At 46.6% G+C, this 22,586-nt stretch overlaps 1 protein-coding gene across 6 annotated transcripts in view; it reads left to right on the plus strand.

Annotated features, from left to right (window-relative positions):
- Window positions 1-22,586, plus strand: part of LOC129406509 (ral guanine nucleotide dissociation stimulator-like) — a 53,782-nt gene that overhangs the window by 6,598 nt on the left and 24,598 nt on the right. The window contains exon 3 of one of the 6 annotated variants that reach the window (XR_008631061.1): window positions 13,553-15,459. The exons of the other annotated variants lie outside the window; for them this stretch is intronic. The gene's annotated coding sequence lies outside the window, so the exon portion shown is untranslated. Of the gene's footprint in view, window positions 1-13,552; window positions 15,460-22,586 lie in introns of those variants that run through there. 6 annotated transcript variants of the gene reach the window in all.

Genomic DNA, 22,586 nt, shown 5'->3' on the forward strand with positions numbered 1-22,586 from the left:
AACTATAAAACCATGTTGATGGGTTATACTGTTTAAAGATGAAATATGTAAGGTAAAAAGTAAAATGAGAAAATTAAACAATAGTATTTTTTAAACTTTGTAAAACTTTTTTAAAACCTTTTTTATTTTATTTTTTTTTCTTTAACTTACTTTATTATTTTCACATTCTTTACATTTGTGCTTACAAGTGGCAAGCAGAATTCTATTGGATTATATATATATATATTTTTTACAGTTACAGATTTATACATTTTTGTGCTCATGTTTCTCCTTTACAAAGTTTGATAACCCATCCCTTCACCAGTGCCCATTCTCCACCACCAGTAAACCCAACATCCCACCCCCCCTTCCCAGTCCCGTCTCCCCCCACCCCACACTGCCACTATGGCAGGGTATTCCCTTTTGTTCTCTCTCTCTGATTAGGTGTTGTGGTTTGCAATAAAGGTCTTGAGTGGCCATTGTGTTCAGTCTCTAGTCTATATTTGGCCCGCATCATCTTTCCCCCACATGACCAACAACCACATTTTACTTGCTGTTCCCTTCTCTGAGTTGCCCAGAATGAGAGAACAGCCTCCAAGCCATGGTGACAACCTCCTGGTACTTATTTCTACTATTCTTGGGTGTTCGTCTTATAGTCTATTATTCTATATTCCACAGATGAGTGCAATCTTTCTATGTCTGTCTCTCTCTTTCTGACTCATTTCACTTAGCATGATACTTTCCATGTTGATCCACTTATATGCAAACGTCATGACCTCATTTTTTCTAACAGCTGCATAGTATTCCATTGTATAGATGTACCAGAGTTTCTTCAACCAGTCATCTGTTCTAGGGCACTCGGGTTTTTTCCAGATTCTGCCTATTGTAAACAGTGCTGCGGTGAACATATAAGTGCATATGTCACTTCGACTATACTTTTTGGCTTTTCTGGGATATATTCCCAGCAGTGGTATTGCTGGGTCAAATGGGAGCTCAACCTCAAGTTTTTTGAGAATCGTCCATACTGTTTTCCAAAAGGGCTGAACTAGCCGGCATTCCCACCAGCAGTGTAGAAGGGTCCCTTTCTCCCCACATCCTCTCCAACAGCGGTTGCTTTTGTTCTTTTGGATGTGTGCTAGCCTCTGTGGTGTGAGGTGGTATCTCAAGGTTGTTTTGATCTGCATCTCTCTGATGATTAGTGATGTAGAGCACATTTTCATGTGTCTTTTGGCCATTCGTATCTCTTCCTTGGTAAAGTTTCTGTTCATTTCTTCGCCCCATTTTTTGATGGGGTTGGATGTTTTCTTCTTGTAAAGTTCAACCAGTGCTTTATATACCCTTGATATCAACCCCTTATCTGATGGGTATTGTGTAAATATCCTTTCCCATTCTGTAGATAGTCTTTGTATTCTGGTCGCTGTTTCTTTTGCGGTGCAGAAGCTTTTTAGTTTAATGTAGTCCCATTTGTTGATCTCTGTTTTTACTAGATTGCTTAGTTCCGTGTCATCTTTGAAGATGCCTTTATCTTCAATATCCTGGAGGGTTTTGCCTACCTTGTCTTCATTGTACCTTATGGTTTGTGGTCTGATGTTGAGGTCTTTAATCCATTTTGATCTGACTTTTGTGCATGGTGACAGATCGAGTTCTAAGCCCATTTTTTTGCATGTGGTTGTCCAGTTGTGCCAGCACCATTTGTTAAAGAGACTTTCCTTGCTCCACTTCACATCTCTTGCACCTTTATCAAAGATTAGATGATCATACATTTGAGGTTGTGTGTGGGGATATTCCACCCTGTTCCATTGGTCTGCAGTTCTGCTTTTGTTCCAGTACCATGCTGTTTTAATTGTTACCGCTTTGTAGTAGAGTTTAAGGTTGGGAAGGGTGATGCCTCCCATCATCTTTTTCCCAAGAATTGTTTTAGCTATCCGTGGGCGTTTATTGTTCCATATAAATTTCAGGATTGCTTGCTCCGTTTCTTTGAAGAATGCCATGGGTATCCCTATAGGGATTGCGTTAAATCTGTATAATGCTTTTGGGAGTATTGCCATTTTGACAATGTTTATTCTCCCTATCCATGAGCAGGGGATATTTTTCCATTTCCTCATATCCTCTTTTATTTCATGAAGTAGCGTTTTATAGTTTTCTTCGTAGAGGTCCTTTACTTCTTTAGTTAAGCTGATTCCAAGGTATTTGATTTTCTGGGGCACAATTGTGAATGGGATTGCTTTTTTCATGTCCCTTTCCTCTGTCTCATTGTTTGCATATAGGAAGGCCATGGATTTTTGGGTATTGATTTTATAGCCTGCGACTTTACTGTATAGGTCAATTGTTTGTAAGAGTTTCTTACTAGAGCTTTTAGGTTTCTCTAGGTATAGTATCATATCGTCTGCGAATAGTGACAGCTTGATTTCTTCCTTTCCAATCTGAATCCCCTTAATATCTTTTTCTTGCCTGATGGCTATTGCTAATACTTCCAGTACTATATTAAAGAGAAGTGGTGAGAGTGGACATCCTTGTCTTGTCCCCGATCTTAGAGGAAAAGCCCTTAGTTTTTCTCCATTGATGATAATGCTTGCCATAGGTTCATGGTAGATGGCTTTGACTATCTTGAGAAAAGTTCCTCCAAAACCCATTTTGGTGAGAGTTTTTATCATGAATGGGTGTTGGATCTTGTCAAATGCTTTTTCTGCATCTATGGATATGATCATATGTTTTTATCTTTACTTTTGTTGATGTGATGGATTATGTTGATTGATTTCCGAATGCTAAACCAACCTTGCATCCCTGGGATGAATCCCACTTGGTCATGGTGTATGATCTTTTTGATGAGTTGTTGGATTCTATTTGCTAGTATTTTGTTGAGAATCTTCGCATCGGTATTCATCAAGGATATTGGTCTATAGTTTTCTTTGTTAGTGGTGTCTTTGTTTGCTTTTGGTATTAGGGAGATATGTGCCTCATAGAAACTGTTCGGAAGGGTTCCTGTCTTTTCGATTTCCTGGAAAAGCTTAAGGAGAACTGGCAACAAGTCTTCTTTGAATGTTTGGAAGAATTCGCCAGTGAATCCGTCTGGACCTGGGCTTTTGTTTTTGGGGAGACTTTTGATTACCGTTTCGATTTCCTTGATATTTATGGGCCTATTCAGGTATTTCACGTCTTCTTGGCTCAGTCTTGGGAGGTTGTAGGAGTCAAGGAATTCATCCATTTCTTTTAGGTTCTCTTGTTTTGTGGCATACAGACTTTCAAAGTAGTCTCTGATGATCCTTTGAATCTCCTTGGTTTCTGTTGTGATGTCCCCCTTTTCATTTCTGATTCGGTTCAAAACCTTTTTTATTGAATTAAAAAAAAGTCTTTTTTTATTGAATGTGAGACAGACCTTTACAAAGCTGTTCATGATTGGATTTCAGTCATACAGTATTCTGACATCCATCCCTCCACCAGTATACTCAGAACATATTTTTTTTGGGGGGGTCACACCCGGTGATGCACAGGGATTATTACTGGCTCCTGCACTCAAGAATTACTCTTGGTGGTAGACCATATGGGATGCTCAGCAGACCATATGGGATGCTGAGAATTGAACTGGGTCAGCCACGTGTAAGGTAAATGCCCTTCCCTCAGTGCTATCTCTCCAGCCCCACACAATTTCTTAACACGTGACATAAAATCCCAGAAAATAAAAAACATTTATGGTGGAAAAAATAGCAAATTCATTAAGATTAAGCAAAATAAGTATTTAATACAAAATGAAAATCCTGGAGGTATTAAGGAGCGAGAAAGTGGATGAGTAGAAAAGTAATTATAAAATAAAATACAAAAATATTGGTTAGCAATTATATTAAATGTTTATGGAGTAAACATTTTAATCAAAAAGAAGATATTTGAAGAAATGTAAGAAAAACCAGCTCTATAACTTTCTACAAGTTGTAGATTTTAGAGTCAAAGAAAGAAATAATTGAACATATGCAAAAGAATAAATTCATACAATATATGAAAGGAAAAGCTATACAATGTAAAACTAACAATAATAGAGTTTCTATGGGCATATCAATGCTGGTAAAATAAATTTTAATATGAAAATATATACAACAGAATTCCACTAAAGGAAAAGATGACAAAAAGAAGTGAAGAAATACTCCAAAGGCTACTTTCAATTGTGGATAGGACAAATAACATAATATGTACAATGAAATAGAAGATATGACAACACCACAAACTAGATCTAACAAACACAAAATACTGTCCCACACAACAGCAGAATAGATCCATTCAAGCACACAAGGTAAAGGCCATAAAACAAGTCGTAATAAGTGTAAAAATGCTGAAATTATTCAATGCATGCACTCTAGGATTAAAAAATAACAATAATTAAAATTAGATATTCACACATACATAGAAAATTAAAAATGTTGGGGTATTGACAAATGCATATAAGAAATCATATGGGAATTAGAGAACAAGTTAAGATGGATGCAAGAAAACCACAATGTACAGGGTTTGTAGGATGCTGATAAATCGGTGTTTGGAAGGAAATTCACATCTGCAAATGCTTATGCTAGTGAAGAAGAAGCATCTCCAGTCAATATCTACATTTCCATTTTAAGAAACTAGAAAAAAGGAAGTGAAAGTTCAACCCAAATCAAGCAGAACCAAAACATAAACATTAAAAAGACACAAGTGAGATAAAGTCAACAATGGGAGAAAAAATCAATAAAGTCAAAATTGGTTCTTTAAAAAGATCAACAAAATTGACAAGTATTTAGATTGGTCAAGGAAGAAAATAATGGGGGTATGGTGCCGCCAACAGGTCAACCTATACCTGCAGGGTGAGTGCATCAGCAGCCTGATGGTGCCTTCAGGCTTCCTGATATCCCAAAATTGCCACCATACCTTTGGCCGGACCCCAACAACTTGGGATCAAGTTTCCCAAGAAATTAAAAGGCCAAAAGCTCTGTGTGGGGGAGCCACACCCACAGACCACCTCTGGCTCAGCTATACAAGCTCAATTATCAGCCTTATTTCAGAGACCCATAAATAAATCTCGAAAGAGATCAAAAAACACAGTTAATCTCATACCTGCACATGGCTGAACATACCAGGGTAAATCAGAGGGGAGGATATTGGCTTGGTGACCACCCAAGTAGAGCCCCCAACAGCCACTTGCTTTCATAATCCAAAATCACCGCCATACCCTGGCCTGACTTCATGGTCTCAGGATGGACCTCACCAAGATATAATTTGCTGAAAATTCTGATATGGGGTTTTGTGACTGAAATCTCCAGGTTTTCTTGGGGGTCAGGATGGGCTACCACCCCCCACCTCCCTGTACTTCCAGAAGCCTTGGCAGTCACATCTACACCCCAAAGCTGCCACCCAGTTAAAAAGCTCCTCCACCCTTAATTCGGGAGCCCCAGCCAAAATTAGAGCAAAAGTAACTGCCACCCCCCAACCCGGAGTGGGGCTCTCCTCAGGGAAGAGTCTCGCACCAAGAACTGGGGGCTTCCACCGCCCTGACCCAGGCTGGGAACTTGGGACTCAGTCCCCTTGCAAGCCCTGCACTGCCGTAGCCTGGAAGGTGCAATGGGGGGACCCCCCAGGATGGGGTGCGGGGCAAGTCTAAAGGGAACCTGGCCCCAGGGTGCACGGTGCATCCCCACCCCACCCTGCACTGTGCACCACCACCCGGCAGCCTGCACCCCGCACTGCACTGCACATCCTCCACTCGCACACTCATCCCCATTCCGCACCACACCCCCACCCAGCCCTGCGCAGCCCTCACCTCGCACTCTGGCACCAAGATCCCCGCACTGAGCACCATGCACTGCGCACCCCCAGCCTACACCCCATACCCCACCCCGCCTCCGCACTTGAATCCCCCACTTGCATCCCCACCCAGTCATGTGCATCCTTCACCCTGCACTGCGTTTCACGCACTGCACACCCAAACCCTGCAATGCGCACCACACACACCCTCAGCACCCCCACGTCATAAGACGCATCCCGCATCCCCCATTCTGCACCGTGCACCTTACAGCCCGCATCGTGCACCCCCATCCCGCACCGCACATCCCCACCCAGCCATGCCCACGCAGCTCCCTGCAAGGCCCCTCTCGACACATTCGGGTGAGCCTTACGCATGAACGAATCGGCAGAAGAACTCAGGTGTGCGTGACTCACGACTAAGATCTCCAAGCCTGCTCAGATCGGGACTGGACCTCCTCCACCCAGATCCCCCATTTTCCAGTAGCTTGGCAGCCACAACCACAAACTGCCCCCGGCGCCATGTCATCCCATCAACAGCCAAGATCCAGAGACTACAAAAGAAAGCTCCCAGAAGTAACCTCTTATACCCTAGTTCTCCCTCTCAGAGAACCTGTCAGGGTACCAAGAGCATCCTGCCCGCATGGCAAAGCCTGGCAAGCTCACTGTGGTGTATTCAATATGCCAAATACAGTAGCAATGATGGGTCTCATTCCCCTTTCCCTGAAAGAGCCTCCAATGCGGTACCGCTGGCAAGAATGAGAAAAGAGAGGATGCTAAAATCTCAGGGCTAGGATGAATGGAGACTGCTCAAGAAAATCTATGATGAACGGGATGACAGCGATACAGTGATACAGTGATTTGGGGTTCTCGAAATAGACTTTCCCCGCTCCAGGGGTCTCAAGGAACTAGAAAGGGTGTGAGAGCCCAGGTCGGTCACAAACATCAAAACACCTGCCAGGCTCTCCAATCTCCCTGTCCTGAACCCTGTTATTTAAGGTTTGCTGTGATGGACTTACCCGCACCCCATCTCCCTGCATGTCTGAGGGTGCCCCTTCCCCTCTCCCTGGAGAACAAAAAGCCCCAGTCCAGTTATTTCTCTCTGTCCTCTACTGATGAAGGATAAAGGGGAGATTAAGATCAAGTACTCTGAAAGCTTGGGGTGCAAGGATCTGCAATGAAAGGGAGCAGGTCAGCTCTGAGCGATAGATGCAGAGAGGGCAGTTGCCTTTTACGCAGGTGACCTGGGTTTGATGCTTGGCATTCCATATGGTCTCCCGAGCACCACCAGAAGTGATTCCTGAGTGCAGAACTGGGAGTAACCCCTGAGCATCACAGAGTGTGACCCCAAAAGCCAAGAAAGAAAGACATAAGAAAAGAAAGAAAGAAAGAAAGAAAGAAAGAAAGAAAGAAAGAAAGAAAGAAAGAAAGAAAGAAAGAAAGAAAGAAAGAAAGAAAGAAAGAAAGAAAGAAAGAAAGAAAGAAAGAAAGAAAGAAAGAAAGAGAGAAAGAGAGAAAGAAAGAAAGAAAAAGAGAAAGATTCAAAAGTAAGATAGAGAGAAAGAATGAAGAGAGAAAGGAAGGGAGGAAAGTAGAAAGAGAGAGAAAGAGAGAAGAAAGGAAGAAAAAAAGTGAGCAAGCAAGTAAGCAAGAAAGAACAGGACTCAAAAAAGAGACAGAAAAGAGAGAGAAGGAGGAAAGGAAGAAAGGAAGGAAAGAAATAAAGCAAAAAAGAAAGAGAGAAAGAAAGAAAATAAAAGAAAAGCAAGAGAGCAAGAAGGAAGGAAGAAGGAAAGGAAAGAAAGAAAGAAAGAAAGAAAGAAAGAAAGAAAGAAAGAAAGAAAGAAAGAAAGAAAGAAAGAAAGAAAGAAAGAAAGAAAGAAAGAAAGAAAGAAAGAAAGAAAGAAAGAAAGAAAGAGTAGCCAGAAAAAGGAAGGAAGGAAGGAAGGAACGAACGAACGAACGAACGAACGAACTCTGGGGTGGAAGAATCAGGGGGAGCTCCAAGTCGTTCTCCCCCCCCCCCCATGGGAGGAACCACTGAACCCCCGAACAAACTTTTGGAAAAATCCTTCGAGGACTTTGGATATATCTGTTCTCTATCTCCATGTGCTGATGCTGGACATTCATTCTTAAACAATCCCCCCGGCTTCACCCCAAAACCCGGGGGTTACCGGACTGAAATTTCCCCACACACCCCTCCACCGCGGCGAACAGGGCAAGCACAATGTTTAGAACATCTGAAATCTATGGGAATCCCCAAAACTCTGGCAGGGAGTGTGAGAGTGTTTGGGGGTCCTTCAAAATGTACAGAGTGGGGTGCCGGAGCTAGAGTACAGCAGGGAGGGTGTTTGCTGTGCACGCAGCCCACCCGGGTTCGATCCCCAGAATCCCATAGCATCCCTGAGCACTGCCGAAATGTACGGAGGGGGAAGAGGTGTGAGAATGACCGTGATGGGAAACCTTCAAAAAAGGGTCAAGAAAAGGGGTCAGGAATGTGGGCAGGCTCTTGCCTTGCCTCGGCCCACCTGGGTTCGATCCCCCACATCATAGGAAGCCTCGAACCCCCCACACCTTTAGCTCTGCTGTGGCCACCCCCAAATAAAGCCAGAGCACTGTGAGCAGTGTGACAGTTGGGGGGCTGCAGAGGTCGGCGAGGATCGGGGGTCCCTCAACGAAGAGCTCTAGGGTCCGGGGAGCTTCAGCAGGTTCTGGAGGAAGGTCAGGAGCAGGGGTGGACAGTCCTGAGAGAAATGTTCAGGGACAGGGACGGAAACGCCCCACATCGCCATCTTGTGGCGAAGAGAGAAAGTGCCTCGTCCAGGGTTACAGGGAAGATTTCCAGCGCTGGGTTTGGCTTCAATGATTAAGGATCAAGACTCAGGCAAGAGAGCGGGAGAAAGGTGGGTAGAAAAGCGCTCCCCTCGCAGCAGTTAACCCGGGTGCCCACCTAGGCACCCCCACAGTGTTCTCTGAGCACCTACAGGAGTAATTCATGAAGGAATAGCCAGGAGTCACCCCGGAACATTCCCAGGTGTGGCCCCCAAACAGAAACTAGCAAACAAAAACCCATGACCTCAGTTTCATCATCAGCTGGTTCCTTCACCTCAGGCCCAGGGTACAGAGCTGAATCTTGTTTCGACCTTTGCCACCTACACCAAGAACAGGAAAGGGCATTTATTGAACTGTGAGGTGATGAGGTATGGGGGTGACCAAGACAGGAAACCTTTGAGGTGGGGTTCTTCGAGACAGCATACTGGGGAGGCGATGCTTTGTGCTCGACACAGTCAATTCCCGGCACTATGTAGGGACCCTGATATCACTGTGAACCAGATTTTAGGCACTGGCAAGTGGGCTTTAGCGGAAGAACGAGTCTGTTTGGAGGCAAACATTTTAGAAGCTGTTAATAAGACCCGTCTAAAGGCATGGTGTTATCTTGAAACCTCTGCAAAATGTACTGTCATTCACAAAAATCTTTCAGGAAGTAAATGAACAGATTTTATTGCCAGACTCCAGGATGCTCTTGAAAAGGCTATACCTGGCAAAGGCCTTCGTGAAATGCTTATGCTAACTTTAGTGGTGGGAAATGCTACAGCAGATTGCCAAAAGGCAATTCAAACTGCTAGGCTAATGGGAAAAAAACTCTTTAGATGATTTTATTAAAGTATGTAGGGAAGTCAGAACACCAACCCATCAGGTGCAAATAATAGCTGCTGCTTTTAAAATAATGAACCAGGTAAAATGTTACGGCTTGGAGCCTTTGGACATCTCAGACGAGATTGTTCTCGTGTTAAGTCTGAGAGTGTAAGGAAAGAACCAGGCATCTGTAGACGATGTGTGAAGGGGAAGCATTGGGCTAATAAATGTCATTAGAAAAGAGAAAAATTTAGAAAGCTAATGAGTCATTGGGAAACGGGAGTCGGGGCTCGACCCGGGGCCCCTTCAACAATACAGGAAATTGTCAATAAAACCTCAAATTAAATTCAAAAGTTTTTCATCCCCTACAATGATAATAATTAATAAACCCAAGAACTCTGGCAAAAAACTGTCTTATATTGACCTTATGAGAGCAACAGAAGGAAGTGTAGCCTCTGATAGTTCAGTTTTACAGGATTTGTTTCTGATTCCTAATAAAATTTATAAAATCCCAACTGGTGTTTATGGCCCCCTTCCAAAAGGAACAGCAGAATTTATCCTAGGGAGAAGCAGTATGAGTTTGCGAGGTGTTAACGTAAAAGTGGGACTCATTGACAGTGATTTTGTGAATGAAATCTCAATTATAGCCACTGTTCAAGCGGATATCAGAATATTTAAAGGGGAACATATTGCTCAACTGCTTTTGCTTCCGTGTATACTAGGAAAAAATACAGGCATGAAAAGAAGAGGTGATTTTGGAAGCACTAATGCAGAAATATTTGGGGCAGAAAGATTACTGATGATAAGCCTATTCTAGTTATGACCTTTAAGGATGGGACAAAACTGGAGGGTATGTTAGATTCAGGTGCTGATGTAATTTTATCGCCTCTCTCCATTGGCCTATGGTTTGGCAAAAGCGGTGTGTGGACGTTACTTTTTCTAGTATGGGAGTGGTCACTGATGTTAAACAGAGTGTGCAACCTCTTCATTGTGGTGATCCTGCTGGATACACGGCAGTCATCCAGCCATATATTGCTCCAATAGCTATCACCCTATGGGGACGAGATTTGTTGCAAAAACTTGTGTGAAGTACATTAAAGAAAAAGAGGTGTCTCAGCAATCGCCTTTTTAATTTGGGCCGCTGCTCGAAGAACAGCTCTCCCAATAGTCTGGAAAAAGGTTCAGCCTGTTTGGGTTGAGCAATGACCCTTAACAAAAGAAAAACTTAAGACTTTAACTGAATTAGTTACAGAACAGTTTGAATTGAGACAAATTGTTTTTAGCTCCAGTCCCTGGAATTCACCAGTATTTGTTATCAAGAAAAAGACTGATAAATGGCGAATGTTAAGTGATCTAAGAAAAGTTAATGACTGCATGGAACCAATGGACCCTTTGCAAATGGGCCTACCTAATTTGGCCATTATTCCAAAACAATGGAATATTATTATAATTGATCTAAAGGATTATTTCTATACCATCCCATTGAGAGAAGAGGATAGAGAAAAATTTGCTTTTACTGTGACTTCTTTAAATAGTGAAACTCCTGCTAGGAGATATCACTGGATTCTTTTACCTCAAGGGATGATGAATAGTCCCACGATGGATGTGTCAATATTTTGTTAATCAACCATTGGATATAATTAGGACACAGTACCCTGAAGTCAAAATTATTCACTTATATTGAGCTCCCATTTGACCCAGCAATACCACTGCTGGGAATATATCCCAGAGAGGCAAAAAAGTATAGTCGAAACGACATCTGCACATGTATGTTCATCGCAGCACTGTTTACAATAGCCAGAATCTGGAAAAAACCCGAATGCCCTAGAACGGATGACTGGTTGAGGAAACTTTGGTACATCTATACAAGGGAATACTATGCAGCTGTTAGAAAAAAGGAAATCATGAATTTTGCATATAATGGATTGGCATGGAAAGTTTCATGCTCAGTGAAATGAGTCAGAAAGAGACAGACATAGAAAGATTGCACCCATCTGTGGTATATAGAATAACAGAGTGGGAGACTAACACCCAAGACTTGTAGAAATAAGTACCAAGAGGTTGGCTCCATGGTTTGGAGGCTGGCCTCACATTCTGGGGAAAGGGCAACTCAGAGAAGGGATCACCAACTATAATGTAGTCGAGAGCCATGCGGGGGGAAGGGTGTTGCGGGCTGAATGAGGGCTAGAGACTGAGCACAGTGGCCACTCAACACCTTTATTGCAAACCACAACAGCTAATTAGAGAGACAGAGAACAGAAGGGAATGCCCTGCCACAGTGGTAGGGTGGGGTGGGGGGAGATGGGATTGGGGAGGGTGGAAGGGATGCTGGGTTTACTGGTGGTGGAGAATGGGCACTGGTGAAGGGATGGGTTCCCGAACTTTGTATGAGGGAAGCATAAGCACAAAAGTGTATAAATCTGTAACTGTACCCTGTACCCTCACGGTGATTCACTAACTAAAAATAGATAAATAAATAAAAATTATTCACTTTATGGATGATATTCTAATCACTAATCACTGCAAATAAATTTGCAGAAAGTTTATGAAGCTATAACTTATGAACTAGAATCATGGGGTTTAAAAACTGCATGGGATAAAATTCAATGTCAGGTTTCTTGGGAATTTTGGGGACAAATTGTATGGGAGAGTAAAATTACACCTCAAAATGTCCAAATTCTGAGAGATAAATGAAAAACTTTAAATACAAACTAAATTTTGTTTATAAAATATAAACAAAAACTATTAGGATATATAAATTAGTTATGCCCTTTTTTGGGTATTCCAACCTATGCCCTACAAAATTTGTTTCAAACATTGGAAGGTGATCCCTCTTTAAATAGTCCAAGGCAACTTAGCCCAGCAGCAGAAAAAGAATTAGAAATAATTGAGGAAATTGTTAATAAGGTTCAGCTGGATAGAATTGACTCTTCAGAAAGTTTTTATATGATAGTATTATGTACTTCACATTCTCCTACTGGGATTTTGGTACAAGGAACTAATATTGTGGAATGAAGTTTTTTACATAACAAGTCTAGTAAAACATTGGTTACTTATGTAAATAAAATATCTCAAATAATTTTCAAAAGAAGAAGAAGAACTAGACAATTAATAGGGAGCAATCCTATTGAAATTATTGTACCATTGACTAGTGAACAAATTCAAGCGCTATGGGAAATTGATGAAGACTAGCATATTGCTTGCATTAATTCACTGTCACTGTCACTGTCATCCCGTTGCTCATCGAATTGCTCGAGTGGGCACCAGTAATGTCTCCATTGTGAGACTTCTTGTTACTGTTTTTGGCAAATAATATAGGCCACGGGGAGCTTGCTAGGCTCTGCCGTGCAGGCAAGATACTCTCGGTAGCTTGCCGGGCTCTCTGAGAGGGATGAAGGAATTGAACCCAGGTCGGCTGCATGCAAGGCAAACACCCTTCCCACTGTGCTATATTTATAAATAATACATATAAATTAAGTTCTTCAATAAAATGAAACCAGGACTAGGTACAGCACTCAAGTCTTAGAGGAATGCATAGCATCCATAGCACCTGTGTTCTGCGTTCGGTCCTCAGCAGCAGCACAGGATGTAGCCTTGGGGGCTCCCAGTGCCAGGCCTGGCCACTGAGCTCCCTGACCCACAGGGGGCTTAAGGGGGACCCAGATATCTTAATAAAGGTAACCCTCCTGAGTGTCTTAAGAATGACCCCTATTGGGGCTGGAGTACAGCGGGTAAGGCCTTGCACGCGGCCAACCTGGGTTCGATTCCCAGCATCCCATATGGTCCCTCGAGCACCGCTAGGAGTAATTCCTGAGTGCATGAGCCAGGAGTAACCCCTGCGCAACGCCGGGTCTGACTCAAAAAGCAGAAAAAAAAAAATAATGACACCTGTTTAAAAAAATAGTTTAAAAAATGTAGATGTGAAACAGAAAAAAAGGAATAAACAAATCACACACATAAACGACCAGGAATAGGACAGACACAGCAGGTAGAAACGGCTACAGAGAAGGCCCAGCTGGAGGGCCCCTAGGAAGACCCCCAGGCCGAGCTGTGGCCGCCTGCTGGGGGGATGCAGCTGTGGCCTGGGGGGTCAAGCCTCCGGGCTGGGGGCGGGTGGGGTGGGCTTGCCGGGATGTGCCCGAGCACTGAGCCCTCCTCCCGGCTCTGCCCTTTCCAGGAGAGACGGACGCAGCTCCTGGGGGTCGCCAGGAACCCGGGCACCTTCGCGTCCCTGATCTGATGTGACCGAGCCCTGGTCGCGCCTTCGGAACTTCGACTGTTGGTGACCCGCGGGTCACGGGCCGAGGCTCGGGGCGGGAGGTGGCGCACAGCGGGCCCGGTGTCCATGCCCAGAAAGGCTCGGGCCGAAGCGCCGCATGTGGCCCTGGACCCCTGGGCCCGCCAGGCCGGGCCGCTGCTGCCGAGTCCTGCAGACCCCGCAGGACGCGCCTCTCTGCGCTCACCAGGTACCGCCAGGAGACACCGCCGAGTCTCCTGAGCACCACCCGACTCCCCCTGGGCTCCTGGGAAAGCCCCAGACCCGAGACGGCTCAGCGGAGCAGTCCCCGGCGACCCTGCGGAGAGAGCTCAGGCCCGCAGCAGCCCCCCGCGGCCAGGACCCCTGGGAAGGCGCCTCCTTCTCCCGCACGGCTTCTCCACTGCCCTCTAGTGACCACCGCTGGCATTACGCCAACAGGCCGGGAGAAGCGTTTCAAGAACCCAGGTGCATTTGGACCTAGCAGGCCAGGAAGAGGGTATGGGGAGGGGCTGGAGCAGCAGCACAGCAGGTGGGCCAGCTGCCTTGCAAGCCCCGCCTCAGTTCCCGCCACCACCGTGGGTCTCCCAAGGTGTGGCCCAAAAGAATGTCTTGGGGGGAGGGGGGTGGCTGGAGCAATAGTACAGCAGGTAGGGCGTTTGCCTTTCACGCGGCTGACCCGGGTTCGATTCCCAGCATCCCATATGGTTCCCTGAGCAATGCCAGAAGTGATTTCTGAGTGGAGAGCCAGGGGTCAGCCCTAGGAGTCAGCATCATTGGGTGTGACCGAAAAATAATAAAAAAAAAAGAAAAGGAAAAATAAACCAAGAATGTCTTGGGAATTGTGTGTGTGACTGTGCGAGTACACATACCTGGCGAGTCTGTGTGTTTGGCGGTTGAGATGAGCACACAGCTGGTCTGTGTTTGTGTGTGTGGCTGTGAGGTCTGCACATATCTGTGCACCAGGTTGAGAGGGGTAGAGACAGTCTTTGTGAGGAAGTGAGTCTGCAGGCTATGGGGGTTCATTGCAGGGCCCCAGAGAGGGGACTGTTCAGGACAGTTCAGGAGCTGGCCTGGTGGAACTAAGCCCAGGTCTGAGCTTCCCCTCATGCACAGTAACCCCTGTGCATCGCCAGGTGTGACCCAAAAAGAAGAAAAAAAAAAGGCCCAGGCGCGGGCTCCAAAGGGGGACAGCAGGACTCACGGGGGAGCGCCCACTGCCCAGTCCAAAGGGGCGAGAGGACAAGTGGCGGGAAGGAGCTGCTGTGAGCCAGCCAGGTGGGATATGCCTGCGGGGACTGCTATTAGGGGAGTCTCTACTTGGGAGTCCTGGACCCCACCTGGGGCAGGCACAGGTCCGGGGCTGGGTCGGCTCCCTGGGGAGGCGGGGACCATGCACTGCTGTCCCTTTGCAGGCTGTGTGAGGGTGAGAGGTTATACTGTGCGGTGTGCGGTTTGGGCCAAAGTGCCTGGCGACTGTGCAGACACTTTCTGCCCCGCTGCCTTGCGCTGGTGGCATCCCTGAGTCATCTTGTCTGTGCTGTGGATGCGGGGCTGCCCCACAGAGAGGCCCTGCTCCTGATGGCACACACCGAGCCTATGGCTATTCGGTGCCCTGTGCTCAGGGACCATTCATGGCAGGACATAAGGGATCCTAGGTGGAGCCAGGGTTCAATCGCGTGCAAGGCAAGCATCTGACTTGCTGTCCTATCTCTCCAGCCCTCACATTAGGTTTTTACCATACTGGTATAATGACGAATGTAGGCCAATCTGATTTATGATTCAATAATAGTTACCATCCTTTTTGCCTTCTGATCTCAGTCATTCTATTTTTTAGGACACACCTGGCTGTGATCAGGGCTTCCCCCAGGCTTTGCACTACAGGATCACTCCTGGTTCCGGGGATCATCTGGGGTAACAGGGATTGAGTGGGTCGGCTGTGAGCAAGGCAATGGCCTTGGCCTTCGAATGACCACTGTGACCACTCCTTCTAATTTTAAAGAAAATTGTGGCCCCAGATGCCCAGTCTTCCTGGAGGACACAGACCTTGTGACCACCTACTTGTCTTCAGGACTCACAGCATTACCCTCCTCCAAGCAGGCCTCCAGATCCCTTCCTCCCCTGACAGTCTGTCTGTGCCCTGTATCTGGGCTGTGTCTTGGCCTCACAGGGGCCGGCAGAGCTGCCATGCACATGGGTGTGGTGCTGAGACACTTGGCTAAATGGAGCTGAGGAGCTGAAGAAGGGACTTAGAGACTCAGAGAGGGGCTGTGGGAGCTGCAAACAGAAACGATTAATTTCTTGTCACTCAGCCCATATGACTCGTGCTGCCCAGGGAGCACTGGTCCTGCTGCACGTCTGCCTGGGCTTCCAGCAGTGGCAATAGGTGGAGATACTGGGTGCATTGTTCCCAACTGAGCCCGCAGTGGCTGGACCCTGGACCCGGGCTGGGCTGGTGCGGAGGCTGATGGAGGAGCCATGGGGTCTTCGCCTTGTGTCCTGAGGCTCGGTTTCCTCTTCTGCATGGGAAGCTGAATCCTTGGAGGATGAAAAGCAATCTCTCCCCACTGCCTGTTTTGTGAGAACCGGGTTTGGGCCACCCCAGACTTAGCTCAGGGTTTACCGATGGCTCTGCATTCAAATCACTCTAGTTAGCTCGTATGCGTAGGGGGCGCAGGCTGGGGACAGGACTGTGTCAGCAGGGACCTCTATCTCTGGCCCCAGGCTCTTGTTTCTGTTCTCTCCCCACAAATGCCTCCTGAGCAAGGTCTACCAGTCCCTGATTACTGTCCACTCCCCACATAAGCAGCGCACAGGTGCTCACACTCTCAGCCTAAGACAGCCCCTCGCTCCTCATCACTCTCACTTCCTGGTCAGTAGCAACTGACTGACTTTCCTGGTCAGGACAGCTTCCTTTCTCTTCTTTCTTCTATGCCCAATGAGGAGATTTATTTGGTTTTAAATAAGGTGATGTTGGTTCACTAATGTCCCCCTTAGAGGTGCTGGTGTGAGTGTGTGTATGTGTGTGTGTGTGTGTGTGTGTGTGTGTGTGTGTGTGTGTGTGTGTAGGCATTTGGTGCTGGGGATCAAATTAAGGCCTTGACTGTGTGAGGTATGTGTTTCACCCTTTGACCTGTCTCCTGGCCTATCTGCCTGGGGGCATTTAGGATGCTCTGAACCTCAGACACCTCAGAGGAGGTGCCAGGGTCAGGTCTGGGAGTACCAATTCCCGAAGCAAGGTGGCCTGCCCCTGGCTCCTCCCAACACCAGGCCTCAAGGAGGGTGAGCCCCTGCTCCCTGGAACGGCTAGTGTCATGCCTTGGGGACACAGGGGTTTCCCTCTCTGATGCCTCCTATGGCAGTGAGCCAGCGTTAGTGCCAGGCACAGTGGGGCTCACCTGGGCGAACAGGGGAGTTCACGGTGCTCCTCTCTGTGTGGGAGTCAGAGGAAGAAGCTCAGTTGTCTGCCTGGGTCTGACAGGCACTTCTGTCATGGCTCCTGCAGCGCCGAGCCCAGGAGGGGCTGGTCTATACTGATTCTTGGCAGCTGTTCCACTCCCCCCCACCCCCGTGCCCCAGCCCATGTCAGATGCGATTCCTTCTAGACCCTCTGGATTCGCCTGATTCACAATCCTCTGACCCCGGAGAACTCGAACTCCCCCAGGAAACCACCATTCCCACCTTAACTGTGAGTCCCAAGGCCTCCTCCCTGCTCCAGGGTCAGGCTGTCACCAGGAGACCTAGAGATGTGTCCTGTGACACGCACTTCACACGCAGCACCCTGAGGCCAATGTGAACCCAGAGCCTCACCCTGAAAGCAAGGTGCCGCCTCCCTGGCCCCGTAGAGCCATCCATGAGTGGTGGTTGTGGGGGGGGCGTGTGTTCTGGCCTGCTTTTACAGGTGCCAGCTGGCGGGTGGAAGTGTGCGTGTGCGGTCTGGTCCTCTGTTCCACGGTCTGCTCACTTCAGCAGCCCACAGCTCCTCTGAGCTCGTCTTTTTGATCATGAACCAACGTCTCAGCTAAGATGTTTCAGTATTTCTGCTGAAGCAAAAGAAAGCAGGACTGTAGGAGGGCCCGGAGGGGCCACTGGATGTCCTCCTATGGCTTTCAGAGGTGACTGAGCTCTGGGCACCTCAAGTTCCAGAGTTCCAGGCTGAGGAGCTGGGGTTCTGTTGCTCTTGGATGCTACCCTCCTTCCCCGGCAGACACTGAGGTCAGTCTACTTTGAGACACCGCCTCCTCCTCTGGCCCTGCAGCCCAGTTTCCAGCTATTCCAGCTCTCTGGTGGGGATGTAGTGAACTGTCTTTGGAGCCTTGCTGAGCACCCGCCTGGCTGCCACACTGTGAGGGACTGCAGGCTGCTGGACCCCTCCAGTCTCAGTCCCCAGCCCACAGACCAGCTCCCTCTGCAGGCCAGACAGGCAGGCTGAGCCCGGTGGGGGATTCCCCCCCACTTCCTGCCTCAGTCCTGTGGGGTAGAGAGGTGGGAGGGTTGGTCAGGGCCTTCTGCAGGGCATTGAGTACTGTCCATTCCCTGACCCAGCTCCCCACACCTGCCAGGTTCTACTCAGACCATTCGCCCTCCTTCCTCCCAACAGAACTGGGACAACAAAGTGCTCTGGACACTGTTTATATGAACCATTAACAACACACCAAGGCCAGCAAGCACAGCCTCCCCTTCCCGCTCCTGGGAACACCCAGACTCAGCCACAGTCACTATTAGACCAGAGCTTAGGGCTTCGTACCACCCGCCCCCTCCTGCCACAGTCTCCTCCATCCCCTCCCTCTCCCTCTCCTTCCATTCCCTCCATTCCTTTCATTCCTCTTCATCCTCCTACATATCCCACCTGCCTCCTGTCTCTCCCCTTCTCTCTGCCCCTCCCTTCCCTCCCTCCCCCCCCCTTCCTCTCCTTCTCCCTCCCCTCCTTTCCTCCTTTCTCTGTATTTGGAAACTTCTTCGTTTGAATCTCCCCAGCCTCATACACATCTTTGCCACCACATCACAGCATAGTACCTCCATCCTTTAACTAATCCCTTCTGACACAGATCTAACAGAACATCTAAAGGATTGTTTCTATACTCATATCTCTAGTCTCTGACTCAGTATTCCAAGTCTGCCCTTGGAAAGTCAGCCAGGAAACTGCTTCGTTAGATGTTCCAGAACCCTGAGCTACCCTCCCTGCTTGCAAAACATTGTGAACCATCCACTACCCTCCACCTGTCTCATGGAGTTTTCTTTGTTGTTGGTTTTTATTAGGGTCCGTGATTCGAGGAACGAGACATAGTAAAAATTGTGAGCAGATTTCCTTTATTCACGCCAAGCATATGTGACTGGTCAACCAAATTCCCCTGCATAGAGTGGAACCCTGCCTTGCTGTAAGCAGCCCCTTTTATGCCCTCTTGGTTTGCACCTGCTTTCCTTGGACTGACTCCCCCCAGGACCCTCAGGTGGTGTTTTTGTCTGATTGGCTTATTCCTTCCTTGCAACCCTGGCCCTAAATCTCAGGTAACTCTACCTGACTTCCTTTCCCCTGCCCTGTCTGCTGTTGGGTGTTTTACCTTTTATGGTCTTGGACTGTTGCTTATTCTTCTGCTTTTGCATGCCTTCCCAGGACTTATGCCAGTGATGGTCTCAACTAGATTAAAGATAAACCCAGATATCCTGTTCACTATGCCTGTTCAAATTAGAGCCATTACTAACACAGAGTTCCTAATACGGTCACTGCAGCCTTTCAGCTTTGTTTAGCTTTGTTTGATTTATTTATTTTGGTTTGGGGGCCACACACAGCAGTGCTCAAGGAGTACTCACAGCTGGCTCTGTGTGGGGTGTGGTTCTTGTGGGTTTGGGTATATGGGTGGTGTGGGGTCGGTTGGGGATCTGGGGGTAGGGGTGAGTGGTCACCCCAGGCATTGCTCTGGGAACATGCAGTGTCTGGCTCGCGGAGCTATCTCCCTGTCTGTGGTCATGTAGCTATGATGGTGCTATCTTCTGTCCCACAAAAACCCAGATCCCCGAAGTGCTGTGAGGAAGCCTCACTGTTCAGGCGTGAATAGGTTGGGCAGATTTATTTTCATTAATTTGGGGTGGGGCACATCCTCAGGAGCCCAGGGCTTACTGCACTTCATTCAGGGGTGGCCTCTGGTGGGTTCAGGAGACTCTATGGTGTACTGGGGATTCAATTCAGCTTGGCTGAATAAAATAAAGTGCCCACCCACTGTACTATGTCTTCGGTTCCTTTTCTTTTCTCTTTTGTTTTTACCGATTTATTTTTAAATTTTAAAGAATCACAGTGAGATACAGTTACAAATTTACAAGCATTTGTGATTACGCTTCAATCAATGTTGGAGTACCCATCCCTCCACCAGTGCCCATTCTCCACCACTAATGTTCCCAGTGTCCCTCCACCACCCTCACCCCTTCCCACCCCCTGCCTCTGTGGCAGACACATTCCCTCTTTCTCTCTCCTATCGGGTGTTATGGTTTTCAGTATAGGTACTAAGCAGCTATTATGCTTGATCCATAGTCTACTGTCAGCACTCATCTACCAACCTGAGCTATCCCTTCAACCATCATTTACTTAGTGGTCTCATCTCCATCCCACCTGCCTTTACCCCCAGTACATGAGATAGGCTTCCAAGCTCTGGAGTGAACCTCCTGGCCCTTATCTCTGCTATCCTTGGGTGTTAGTCTTCCATTCTGTGACTTTATATTCCACAAATGAGTGCAGTCCTTCTATGTCTGTCACTCTCTTTCTGTTTCATTTCACTTAGCATGATACCCTCCATGTTGATCCACTTACATGCAAATTTTATGGTTTCATTTTTTCTAACAGCTGCATAGTATTCCATTGTGTAGATATATCAAAGTTTCTTTAACGAGTCGTCTGTTCTTGGGCATTCGGGTTTTTCCAAGATTCTGGCTATTGTAAATAGTGCTGCAATAAACATACAAATGCAGATGTCATTTCTACTGTACTTTTTGCATCTCCAGAATATATTCCCAAAAGTTATTGCTGGGTCAAATAGGAGGTCAATTTCTAGTTTTTTGAGAAATATCCATATTGTTTTCCCAAAAGGCTGGACCAGTCTGCATTCCCACCAGCAGTTAAGGAGAGTCCCTTTCTTCCCACGTCCATGCCAACACTTTTGTTCTTATGGATATGTCCCAGTCTATGGTGTGAGATGATATCTGACTGTTGTTTTGATCTGCATCTCTCTGATAATTAGTGATGAAGAGCATTTTTTCATGTGTCTTTTGAATATTTGGATTTCTTCTTTGAGAAAGTTTCTGTTCATTTCATTGCCCCATTTTCTACTGGGATTGGATGTTTTCTTCTTGTAGAGTTCAACTGGTGCCTTTTACATTCTAGTTATTAGCCCCTTATTGGAGAGTTATTGGGTGAATATCCTTTCCCATCCTGTAGACTGTCATTGCATTCTTTGTAAGCAGACTGTCACTGTTTTTTTTGGTTTTTTGGAGATGCAGAAACTTCTTAGTTTATGGTAGTCCCATTTGTTTATCTCTTTTTCCACTTACTTGGTCAATGGCATTTTGTCTCGAAAGATACCTTTAAGCTTCAATATCCTAGAGAGTTTTCTGATTTTTTTTCAATGTTCCTGATGGATTCTGGACTAATGTTAAGGTCTTTAGTCCTCTTTGATCTGACTTTTGTGCATGGTGTTAGGTAGAGGTCTGAGGCCATTTTTTTTAAATGTAGCTGTCCAGGTTTGCCAGCACCATTTGTTAAAAAAAAAACCTTTCCTTGTTCCACTTTACATTTCTTGCTCCCTTATCAAAGATTAGATGATCTCATATTTGAGGGGATGTGTAAGAATATTGAAACCTATTGCACTGGTCTATGGATCTGCTTTTGTTCCAACACCATGCTGGGTGTGGAATAGTAGCTGGTTTGTTTATCTCCTATATTGTTTTCTCCAGAGATCAGTGGTTTCCAGAGGTGGCAATGTGTCTGTAATGGGAAAGTGACAGGGATCAATAGTTTCAAGAATTACCCATAGACCTCTGGCCACTGAGTACTGGTCCTGGAAGCTCTATTTTCTCCAACACAAGGGATGTAGAGAGGGATCTGAGCCTTGCAGCTTCTTGGGAAATGACTGTGCAATCAGCACTAAGACCAGGTTTCTGTTATTTTTTTCCTGATATTAGAAAATTGCTGGGACCTGGGAATTGGTTGGTTTCATCTGAGTTGAAACTGCTACACTTTCTCTGTGGCAACAAAGTCCCAGCCCTATTAGGTAAACACAAAGTATCCACCAAGAGTGGGGAGGTGGGGTAGGGACAGGCATCTGCAGCGTAGGCCTCTGTGTCGGAATCCTGGGGTCTAGGATGTGCCAGAATATTAAGACTTAATTCTCTGCTCAGAAGTTAGTCTCTTGTGTAGAACCTTCTAGTGGGCTCAAACCCCGCCCCGCCCTTCCCCATTCCCTCCCTGTGGTGGAGCTTTTCTATGGAATGATTTCCTATAGCATTGGCTTATTGGAGCCTGCTGGTGTTTCAAGGGGGAGCAGCGCCCCCTGGAGACAGCGCTGCAAGTCGACCCTTCAGGTAGAACCTGTGGCACAGCAGGTGCCCTGGGCGCTGGGGGTGGAGGCCCAGCTCAGGATCATCCTCACAGGTGACTCGGGCCCATGCCAAGTGCTTTGGGCACACTGTTTCCTCTCCCTGAGTCTCACATTATGTTTGATCCTAACCTGACAAATTTCCCATTTGTTTTTGACACAGCAGTTGCTTCAGAGAACACTAAACCCAGCACCCTTTCATTCTTCACCATGTCTAGCAGTTTTGTGCTGAATTGATTACATCAGAGTATTCTTTTCAATTAATTGTATTTAAAAGTACTGTTATCAGTGATGGCCCTTCAATGAGTTCCGTTGAAATGAATGTGATGGTAGAATTGGTGTTATCAAATTATGTGTCTGAATTGCAATTACTT

The sequence above is a fragment of the Sorex araneus genome, chromosome 7 (genome assembly GCF_027595985.1).
Source record: "Sorex araneus isolate mSorAra2 chromosome 7, mSorAra2.pri, whole genome shotgun sequence".
NCBI classification, from domain to species: domain Eukaryota; kingdom Metazoa; phylum Chordata; class Mammalia; order Eulipotyphla; family Soricidae; genus Sorex; species Sorex araneus.